Source organism: Dendrobium catenatum, unplaced genomic scaffold (genome assembly GCF_001605985.2).
Source record: "Dendrobium catenatum unplaced genomic scaffold, ASM160598v2 fragScaff_scaffold_621, whole genome shotgun sequence".
Taxonomy (NCBI): domain Eukaryota; kingdom Viridiplantae; phylum Streptophyta; class Magnoliopsida; order Asparagales; family Orchidaceae; genus Dendrobium; species Dendrobium catenatum.
The window spans coordinates 9792028-9804020 of record NW_021319083.1 but is presented as its reverse complement, the minus strand read 5'-3'; positions in this window follow the sequence as shown (position 1 = coordinate 9804020).

Sequence of the window (11993 nt, the reverse complement as noted above, 5' to 3'; positions counted from 1 at the left end):
GGGATCTTGATCGGGCTCGTCTTCATTCCCCCCACCACCAGTTTTAAGTTTATAGTGATAAACTCTAAATTCTAAACTTCAAAATCCAACTCATAAGATCAAATTCAAACACTAAAATAGTTGCTTTTATACACTGGATTTATGATCCATAACCTCCTTAATGACTAGCCTTAATAAAAAATTCTATCCTATTATTGGGAGGGGTAGTTAAGTATAGGGGCTTATGCCTATAGAAAACTAGAACTCATATAAAAAATTCCTCACAAAATGAGGGCAAAATCTCCCGGTTGTGTCTGATCTAAAACCCAATTTGCTTTCTAAAAATTCCCCTTAAACCTAATCTCATTAAAAAATCTACCATCATCGTCACACAAATACACAAAAAATTTAAAAAAGGACCAATGGCATGCAGAGGATAGGAAGTCACAAAACTAAATATTTGGAGCCCACAGTTTAAATCTAAGAAAGAAATATCATTTACTCTCCTAATCGGGTTATCAGAAGGCAACCATTTTATGTGTTCAAATGTTGGTATCGAACCTCTCTTTTCTTTTCCTTGTTGTATAAACTAGGAGGGGTACTTTTGTTGGATGGTTGGTGAATGTGTTCCAATTCAAGTAAAAGTCAAATTTTTTTTACACCCAATTTTTTTTTACACAAAGCGAGAGAGAGAGAGAGAGAGAGAGAGAGAGAGAGAGAGAGAGAGAGAGAGAGAGAGAGAAATTTTTCCTAGGAGGAGAATTCTTATTTTAGTTCTAAAATAGTTTTTGCATCTTCCACTTCATACAATTTTTAAACTGAGGGTTGCATCTTTGATTGCAATCTCTTATATAATTATTATATGGGGATTGAGATTTGTAAATTTTTTTATGATTCAATCATTTATCTAGCATGAAAATTTTGATGATGATCGAATGGCATAGAAGTCCTTTTTAAAATATAATTTTACTCATGTTTTCTTTAATAAAAATCATTCAATAAAATTAGCATGTGAAAATTTTAGGATTTGTTGTTCCATATTTTGGCTTTAGCATTTATCCATATTATAGTAAGAATTTATTATGTTAATTGATATTGAATGGTTTGAGAACTCTTGTTTGACTTAGAGAAATAGTAAATGAGATGTTTATATATAGATAATATGGTATATGTATTTTGGAGATAGTTCTTGGTTTAATAAATTTTAGTTTGTTTTTTACTTTTTGCATGCTTAGTTAGATGTCAATTTGTTTGAGTGTCGTACAAGTGTGATAATCAAATTCCAGGATAATTTATCCCCTTGTATTCATATTAGACATGTATTTTCTCTACTTGATGAATTTTTTTCTAGTTCTTTTTCTTCTAAATATTTTGTATTTGGTTTTGTGAGTAATTTTGATTTTAATAAAATTTGATACAAACTAATTTTTTCTATTGCGGCTTGAATCTCATTTGAAGCTATTATTTTTGTGAGCTTGTTTTTACACTAATTTCAACTTGGTTAGAAAAATTAGAAATGATCTTTATTTATTAGATTTAAATGAGAATTTGAATTTTAATGGAATACAATGGAGAAAAAGGATTCATGTAGCCGACTCCACGTAGTGGGACAAAGGATTGATACCTACATCTGAACAAGTGTGCTTTACTTGAATTGGAATGCATTCACCATCCATCCATCAATAGTACCGCTCCTAGGTTATACAATAAGGAAAAGGAAAGGTTCGATACCTACATTTGAACAATATATTTAAGCGTTGCAGGTCTTACCACCATCTTGTAGAATTTTCCCGTAAGTTGGAGGGGGGCTTTTCTATCACACAACAAGTCCGTAACATTTCTCTACGTTAACCTTCCAACTTGAATTCTACTAATAATAACCCTATCTATTTCACCATCACTTAACTGAATATATTTAAAATATATACTCTTATTAATTTCTTGATCACTCACGGTCATAATCCCACCATAATAACTATTATTTAAAATATATACTAAAAAAAATCGAATATCTTTAATAAAAAGTAAACACCAGGGTACGAGCTCTTGCAAATTTCTAGTGAGTACATCCATGACTAAAGAAAAAAGATATGGACTTAAAGACGATCCTTGATGTAATCCAACAAGTAATAACTCTTGCATGCATATCCTTATTGACTGAATATAAGCATTATTAATCCCTTTTCTTTTCTATAACTCTTTATAGCTCTTCTCTTGAAACTTTATCATATACTTTCATTAAATCAATAAATATCATGCGTAGATCCTCTTTATTCTCTCTATACTTCTCCATAAAACATAATAAAAAAATGCATAGATTCCAAAGTTTACCTACCTTGCATGAATCCAAATTGATTTTGCTAAACATTAGCATCACGACGCAATCTTTGGAATTATCTGTCAAGCAGTCGGTTTAATCGTCGGTTATATTACATCTGGAATTATCGCTGGTAAATGTTTATTTTTTATAGTGAAACTAATTTTAAGAGTTGATTTTCTTAATTAATTAATACTTTTAAATTAAAACCATAAGAGTAATTCTACTTAAAATCTTAAAAAATTAATGAAATTTAGTTTAAGCCATCTGACTTGTTTATTTACCATAATTTGGTAAATGGGGCAATATGTTTCAATTGTACTAAACAAAATTAGAATGATTTAAACTATCCAAAATGGTTGAATTCATTAAGAAAATTGTCAACTTTAACTTCTAAAAGAAAGTGATTGCTTACAAGATATATTGGAGCACCTTAAATTTATCTCATACAAATTTGAGGTTAGTTAAAGGTGGTTTGATGCTTTGGATTGTTTAAGATTGAGTCAAATCCATTTGAATGCAACATTAATGGTTTCCTATAATATTTTTAAATCTATAGAGGCTTTATCAATAAAATTTGATTTTAAAATAAATTAGTTATGGATTTTGAATATTTTAATTATTATTTTATTTTATTAAACAAAAAATACTTTTGAATAGAAATAATGTTAATTTATATACTATAAATTCAGATTTGAGGTCTTTATAAAGAGGAAGACCCATGATTAATGCAAGATTAATCCTAGAATGACCATAAATTGATCAACATAGATCAAACCATTCGATAATATGAAGGTTGTAAGGTTTTTAATATGATTGGATATTCTTGATACGATTATTCCTTGAAATGGTCAAGGACGTGAGGAGGGAACTTTCCTACAATCAAATTCATGTGGCATTGAAAGACTGGACATAATGTGTGAGATTTAAAATAGGGTTTGGGAAAAATATTGTGAACCATTAGTGCTTAATGTTTCGAAAAAATATGGATAGGCTCTAATAAAGTTACTTAATGGTTGAGCTTTGTATGGTCATAATAAATATGCTTGCTAAAGGCTACTTAAAAAAAAGGTGGCTACAAAAATATTAGTGCTTTTTATGTTGAAGGCCTCACATAAGATTTGAGGTTTTTGGGATTAGTTCTTAAAGTGGGGTCTTATTAGAGGATAGAAGGTGAAGCTTTTGAGAAGAATTGATGTTCATAATACACAACCCAAACAAACTCTAAATTATGATATTTATAGGCTTCACTTTGGGGTTCATCCCTCCCATCTAATTGGTAGTGAAGAAATTCTGGATTAGGTTGATTAGGAATGAGCAATTAGGGTATATTTAGTGTCCAAGAACTATCTGAGTTTTTTTTTTTTTTTGAAGATTGCAAATAGCATTAAATCAAATAAAAGCTAGGTACAAGTTATAAAGGGATCACATTCCTCCTTAATCAAACTAAACAATGAAGGAGGAATGTTACTAAAAGAGTAGCTATCTTAAATAAAACTATTTTCTAATGCAAGAGAAGCACCTAAATCCGCTACTTTATTGCCACCACTATTTATATGATTAAAATTTACCTTTTTGAAGTCATTTAAAAAGAATAGCTCCATTTCCATCCAATTGTCCAATTTCCATTTGGACTTATTCATTAAATCCCGAATGAATTTGATGATGTTAAGGTTGTCACTTTCAATGATAACCCCTTTGCTTTCCATCATCCAACTTTGTATGTACTCCCTTGTAGCTATTACTGCCTCCAACTCTAGTTGTGCCACGTCCCAGTGAGTTTTACTTTTCCCAAAAGCAATAATCAACCTTCCTTTATGGTCGCTGAATATACCTTTGATTCCAGCTTGGCTTAAAGTTAAGATAGAAGCATCCACATTGTCTTTTATTCAATCTAGAGATGGAGGGTGCCAAGTATCATGGGACTCCCTTATGAGATTAGAACCCCAGTTATCAAGATTTGGATTAGATGAAATCTTGGAAGTTGAAAAAACAATTGCTACAACTAATGAAGCTAAAATTGCATATTTTCCATGCTTTATTTCATTTATATTCTTCGAAGATAGAAAAACCGTAGTGCAATACATCTTGGCAATACTAATATGTTTAGAGGATAGATTTCTTAATTCAAACAAACAATTTTCCAATGAGATAAATAATGGAATAAAGAAGCCCCAATCTCTAAGCTTTTGAATTACATCCTTTAGGAATTTGCAATGAACCACAATATGAGAATAACTTTCAATCTCCTCACATCCTCTAGCACATAAATCATCATTGCCCAACCTCCTGTATTTGAGAATTTAATTTGTAGGAATTGCATTTTTGCTCAATCTCCACAAAAAAGGCTCTACTCTTGGATTAAGTTTAATTTTCCTAATCCATTCATAATAACTATAATCATCATTCTTGATATTAGCTTCAAAAAGTTTCCCATATGCTAAAGCTGTAGTAGATTTTCCCGTGTGCGGAAATAGAGCTTCCCTTATATAATTCTCACTGCTGGAATCAACATGAATCTATAATATCAACTTGACAATATCCTGATGGAAAAAAAGATTCATTTCTTTCTCATTCCAGATATCATCTGAATTAATAAAGTGATTGGCCATAACTCCTTCCAAATCCCCACAATTAGCAAAGGTTGGCCATGTGTTAAAACACTTGTCAATAAACCATATATCATTCAACACGTTAATCTTCCTTCCATTGCACACTTTTGATTTGATAAATGGATTAAGATATTTGCCTCCATCTACAAGAATTTTCCATGAACTAGAAGCATTCTTCTTGTATTCTCCATTCATAATTTTATTACCATATGTAAGAAGGGGATTCTTATACAATAAAGAACCATGATTATTAATTGCATTCCAAGTTAACCTTGCTCCAAGGGGTCCAACTCTTTGTGTTGCAGAATGAATTCCCAGTCCTCCAACATTTTTTGATTTACAAATTTCCTCCCAAGCTAAATAATGAAAGCCTTTTCTCCCATTCGGTTTGTGCCAGATGAAGTTTCTAGTGAACTTATCAAAATCATAAAGAAAATTTTTTAGAACAAGAGAATGAGTGATCAAATAATTTTGCAATGATAAAGGACATGAATTTACCAAAGTTATTCTACCTCCCATGGATAAATATTTACTTTCCCATGCATTCAGTTTGTCTAAAACATGATTCAATAGTTCTTGAAAATCATCCATACCCTTCCTTCTTAAAGTGATTTGGATCCCCAAGTATTTTATGTTTAACAATTTGATTAACAAACTTAACAAAAATGAGTTGTGATTTGCCAATGTTCATATTAAGACAAGTCCATCCACAAAAATCTACAATGATCTTCTTCATTAGCCCAGTTAACTTGGCTTTTGCATAGGAGAAGATAAGTACATCTTCGGCCTATAGAAGATGGGTAATCTTCTCACTTCTAGAAGGCAATTGAATACCCAAATCATCTCCTCTTTGTTTAATTGCACATGATAAGAGCTGAGAGCACATGATGAATAGGTAAGGTAATAATGGACATCCCTGCCGAAATCAACATTCAGCATTTATCCATTTTTGTTTTTTTTACATTTAAGATAATAGAGAACCTTGCATTAGTTACACACTCAAAAATATGTTCCGAGAATTTAGATGGACATCCATACTATTTGAGAATTTGCTGAAGAGTTTGCCATCCCATGCTATCATATGCTTGTGCCATATACAATTTAATTGCCATCATTCCATTCTTGTATTTAGATATTCTAAATTTAATGAATATCTCTTGAGCTAGTAATCAATGTTCTGACATGCTTCTATTAGGGATAAATGTCATTTGTTCTTCGAATATGATGTTTGAAATGCAGAATTTGATTCTATTAACCATCATAGTTGCCACTATCTTATTAGTAGTTTGACATAGACTAATTTTTATATTATTGGATGGAAAAATAGGATTCTTTACCTTTGTAATGAACACAATTAAAGTGTCTTTCCATTCATTATGTATCACTCCATTTTTAAAAAATCATTTACTACTTTCCAAGTAACTTCATTAACAATCTTCCAATAGAACTTAAAGAAGGAAGAGGTTACCCCATCATTGCCTGGTGATTTATTGTTTCCCTATTCGAAACTACATCCTTGAATTCTTCTTCAGTGAAATCATCCTTGAGCATCTCCAAATGATTAAGTTTCAGTTTTTGATTGTCTGGAAGTGAAGGCCACTCCAAAATGCAATTTCTAGCCTTCCACTTGTTGTTGAAAAAATTCAACAGAACTTCTTCAATTTGTTCAATCTCTTCAAGTAGAATGTTGTTTTCATTTTTGATTTGTCTTATCATATTGCCATTTCTTCTAGCCAATGAAAAATTGTGGAAAAACGTGGAGTTTGTATCTCCTTCTTCAATCCATCTCACTTTAGCTCTTTGGTTCCACCATGTTGATAGTCTTCTTAGTGTTATATTCAGTTTATGGACTTTACCACGCAAGAGAGATAACTTCTCTGGAGTTATGCCTACATCCGATGCCTCTTCCATTTGAAGATTCAGAATTTCCTTCTTTAGTTGGTCTTTAAGGAAACAAAGGTCTTCACACTTATTCTTGTTCCAAAAAAATAAGGCTTTTAATTTTCTTTTCAGTTTTCTATGCAGAACATTAGTATCATTGCCAAAGTCTTTTTTTTTCCAAGAATTGACCACTATTTTCCAAGCCGCTGGATAAGATCTCCATGTATCTTCAATTTTAATATTCTTTGCTTTGTTTAGTTGCTTCTCTTTCAAATTACTAACAATAGGACTGTGATCAGAAGCTATTCTTGCTAAATTTTTGATTAAACGAACAAGTTGCAATGCAGGAGAATTCAGTAAACCTCTATCTAGCCTTTCCCATATTCTAGCATCTCCATCCTTATTATTACACAAAGTAAATCTTTGTCCCATCATTCCAACATCAAGAAGATCATGGTTGATCATAAATGACTTCAAATCTCTAGGTCCTCTTGAGAAAGTGAACCTTTTACCTACTTTTTTATCTTCTTTACTTAGAATACAATTGAAATCCCCTCCAATAATGGTAGGGATGCTGTTAACCATTGATTTCTCTAGCTTCTCCCATAGTAAGCTTCTTTCATGACAATTCTTATTTCCATAGATAGTTGCAATATTCCAAATTCCAATAGAATTTGTATTCAAAGATCCCAGGACCATCTGAGCAGAGTGGTCTAATATAGAAAAAGAGACCAGATTCTTCCTTCATAAAGCCAGAATTCCTCCAGCTATTCCTTGTGCCGTGTGATGGAAAAAATCCCACTCAACCCCAATAATGCTATTAACTTTTTTCTTCTCAATGCTTGATAATTCAGACTCAGTTAAGCCAATAAAAAACACATCATAATCTCTAAAAATTTCTGTAAGATATAAGGTGGCATCCTTCTTCTTTGTCCCCCTACAATTCCAAAATACAATGGATGACATTTATGTAATGAAAGGGGAAGCCTCCCCCATTTTTTACCTCCTCTTCCTTCTCCTCTTTTCTTTCTATTTTCAATTTCAATAGGTCCTAAAGACCTTATTTCTTTTCAATTTGTTCTTAATCGAGATATTTAAATCATCATTTTTCCCTCTCATCTTGATTGTAATGTCTTCAGGGACAAGGCATGATGTAATGTCATTATTCTCCATGATCTCCTTCTGCATCTGCTCATCAACTTCTCCATCTTCAGTTTCATCAGATAATACACTGAACTTATTTTCCATTGCTTCAACAGATGTCATACAGAGATTTTTCTCAGCAACATTTGTATATAAATCATCCATGACCAACTCAGCTGTTGTTGCTTCAGGTAATATATCCACATTAGGATCATTGATTATAACTTCTGTTGCATCTACAATATTTGTGATAATTGATTTTTCTTGAAGAAATTCTTGATTATTCTTCACAGAATTACTTCTTCCATTAAACCTTCTATTTTTGAATCTGTTGCTATTGAATTTAACATGAATCAATGGGCCGTATTCCACCTTTCCCTCTTTAGAACTTTTTTGCTTCATTTGAATTTTGAATAACATTCCCTTCTAGTTTGTTTTGCTTTACAGGTTGAATCTTTTTTGGTGCTAAAACTTCATCTGGACAAGTTGTTCTATCGTGGCCCACTTTGCCACAATGGTAGAAAAGTAAATAAATCTTCTCATACTCCACCTTTTGAAAAAAATCTACCTGATATTCCATCAACCCAAATGCCATTTGACAGCTTATTTTCCAAGTTGATTATTACACAAATCTGAGCATATTCTTTTTTCCCCCATTTGAAAGAATTTCCATCCAAACATAATGGTTTGCCAATACATGAAGCTATTCTTGTAATATTCTCCTCATCCCAGCAAAACAATGGTAAGCAAGGGAACCGAATCCATACAGGTGCGGTGATTCCTTCAAATTAACTAGGATCAAATGACGGGGACCACTTATCCATTCCAACTATATGCCCTTAAACATACCATGGTCCACCATTTACAACTTCCTCCAAGGCTTTAGAATTTTTAAATGAGCATAGAATCCATGCCATACCAAGTGTCGTCAAGTGGACAATACAAAATTTACTCCATTGTCTTCTCAAATCCATACTGCAGATTGGAAAAGCTGGACTCTTTCCCAAAATTTTAATCACAAGTGAATTATGCAGAATTTGGAAATTCTTGTCACACAATTCAAAGTTCAGTTTTACTGCTATTCCATCCTCTGACATTTCCATTTTTTCATTTCTAAATGAATATTTGATATTCTGTGGTTTAGCTAATGGTCAAACAATTTCATTATTCAGTCCACTGACTTTACTTCCTTCTACATTGTTATTCTCAGCATAACAACCTGTTGCTTCATTAACATCACTCTGTTGCCAGGGATTGCATTTGAAATCCCAAATCGATTGACAAAAATTTTCATGCCTGAAGAAGAAGCTACAATGTCGATAGATTTTACAGGAGAACAATGCTTGTTTAGTCGAGGAATTTTAAACTCGGATTCATCAACAATAGATTTACCCTTACCTGAAACATTACTAACTTTGTTGAGACCGGATTTCAAAATTTCCTTAATAATCAGAGCGCCTTTTGATTCTTTAAACGTTCAATTTTCATTTCGATTCTTTAGAGCTAAGTTTTATCGAAACATGCTTCCAGAGATTTGATTTTGGATTTCCACCACCTACAGAGGTAGTATTACTCACCGGAGGCATAGATGGATGGCCTCCATCCACCATCATTATCCCAAGTTTGCTCAGGATATGCCATCGGGAAATTCAAATTTTGAAAACAACAACGAGAGGTTTCACTCTAGAAACCAGAAGCTTCTCTCTCTAGGAGCTTCTCTCTTGAAACTATCCCAGTCTTTTAGATTGCAAAGCTTTCAAGTAGATCTAAATTGACATGTAACCTTAGTATGTTATGGAATTTTAACCAAATTGCTTATGATCAATGACCTAAGGAATTATTAAATGATTAATATTAGCTGGGGATTGTTCTAGGACACTATAAAGGGTAAGGTAAAGGGTGCATTAGGCTTAATTTCTTGTTTAATATCAATTGGTGTTATGTTTAACTTAGTTCAAAAGATGCACTATCCCAAATGACCTAATCTAGCTTGAGCATAAGCTTTAGGGTCGTATAAGGGGTCTACCAAATTTTGAAAAATTTTGGACTTATTTTGATTAAGTTTTGTTGAAAATGATTTGAAAGTTCGTCAGGGATGTTAAGTCCTATAGAACTGGCCCAAGCTAACCAAGAGGAGGGATGAATTGGTATTTTAAAAAATCTTTTCAACAAAGATGAGTAATATCATACACCAAAATCACACCACAAAAATACGTGCAGAAAATAAAGTGCGGAAGCAAAAATAAGAACACAGGAAATTTATAGTGGTTCGGTCAATTCGACCTACGTCCACTCCCCAGAGGCGCCCTCCGAGTATTGCACTAAGAAGTGCCTCTCTTTTATCACCCACAGCTAGGCGAAGAAGCCCTCACAAACACGTCCTTTTTTCCACCCTGGCAAGGCAGAGAACCTATCTCCTTTTGCTTCCTCCTAAAGCTAATAAAGAACCACAATCAACTACTGCAAACCATACCTCTACCGACGCTTCCACAGACGAGAAACTCTAGACGAAGAAGAAGCAGAGCGATCCTTGAAGCTCCCTTGTGAATCCCCTCACAAGCTCCCCCTCACAAGATTCTCTCTCTCTCTCTCTCTCTCTCTCTCTCTCTCTCTTTCTCTCCTCAAGGTCTTCTCAGGTAAAGGCAGCAGCAAAGATTGTTCAAAAATGTTTGAACAAGAAGGCTCATTAATTGCAATTTGTCGACTTTATCATCCAGGACGATATTGACATCGTCCTGGCCGATCAGTACAATGTACTGAAGATCGGCCAACACACTGCTCTGAAATTGAGCTATACATTGTTAAAATTGATCTGATCATCCAGGATGATCTCACGATGATCCTGGCCGATTAGTTCAAATCAGCAAAATATCATCCAGTGCATCGCCCGGATTGGGTGCTGTCCGATCCAAATGGACTAGTCCATTGCCTGGATTGGGTGCTGTCCGATCCATATCGTCCAGGGATTAACTAAGGATTTTGAATAGATCATCCTGGCCGATCTCAGGATAGTCCAAGACGATGTGATCGTGTTAATCTTCCTTAATTACTCCCCTGATTGCAAGATGAATTTTAGGCATAATTATGTAATATCGTCCTGGCCGATCTCACGATCGTCCGGGATGATTTCCAAAAATATAGAATACCAAAATTGATATGTCAGCAATTTCTTTCTATTTTTGAGCTGATCGTCCTGGCCGATACAGGTATCGTCTGGGCCGATATATCAATGTCGGCTGCCTTAATCAAGAATCCTGTTTAGAGTCTTTATTTTAAACTGGATCATCCAGTCCGATACAAACGATCGTCCAGGCCGATGTGAGCAAAAACAGACATTCTAAGTCTCTCAAGTGTGTGTGTGTAGGGTTGCTTAGAACAGTCTCTTTGACATTACAAACAGACTCAAAAAGAGAAAAACGAAAAATACAGACTGACTCAACCCTAGCTAGCTACCCAATCTTGAACTTGCGTCATTTGTTCATCCGATCTTCGATTCCTGAAATGTTAGAAGAATTATGCAATAGGCAGTTCAAGGGAATCAGTAGTGTTTTCTAATCATCAAAACATAAGTCATGAACCTAGATTTGCAACAATCTCCCCCTTTTTTATTATGGCAAAAACACAAGTAGGAAGAACATAACAAAAGCACCCATTCATTAAAATTTTAAGATTACAAACATTAGCACAAACATTAGCACTCTTCCTACTACAAACTACTCCCCCTTTTTTCATCACAAAAAGAGAAATCAAAGCACACAAGAGCAACAAACAACAGATAAACAAGCTACAGAAAAAAAACTAGAAAAACATAAAGACTAGAAAAACAACAAGAAAGCTAAAAAAATGAGGGATCCTGATCATCTGATGGAGGTGGCGGTAGTGGAGCCTGCTGAAAGAAGCTGGAAAGAGAAGCAAACTGAGAGCCAAACCAGGCCATGTCCTGGTCGTGCTGCTGCTGCTGCTGGTGAGCGACAAAGGAATCAAAGCGAGCTACATCCTCCTCGTGCTGCCGCTGCTGGTGAGTAACAAAAGTGTCAAAGCGGGTCTCTAGGCGATCGAAC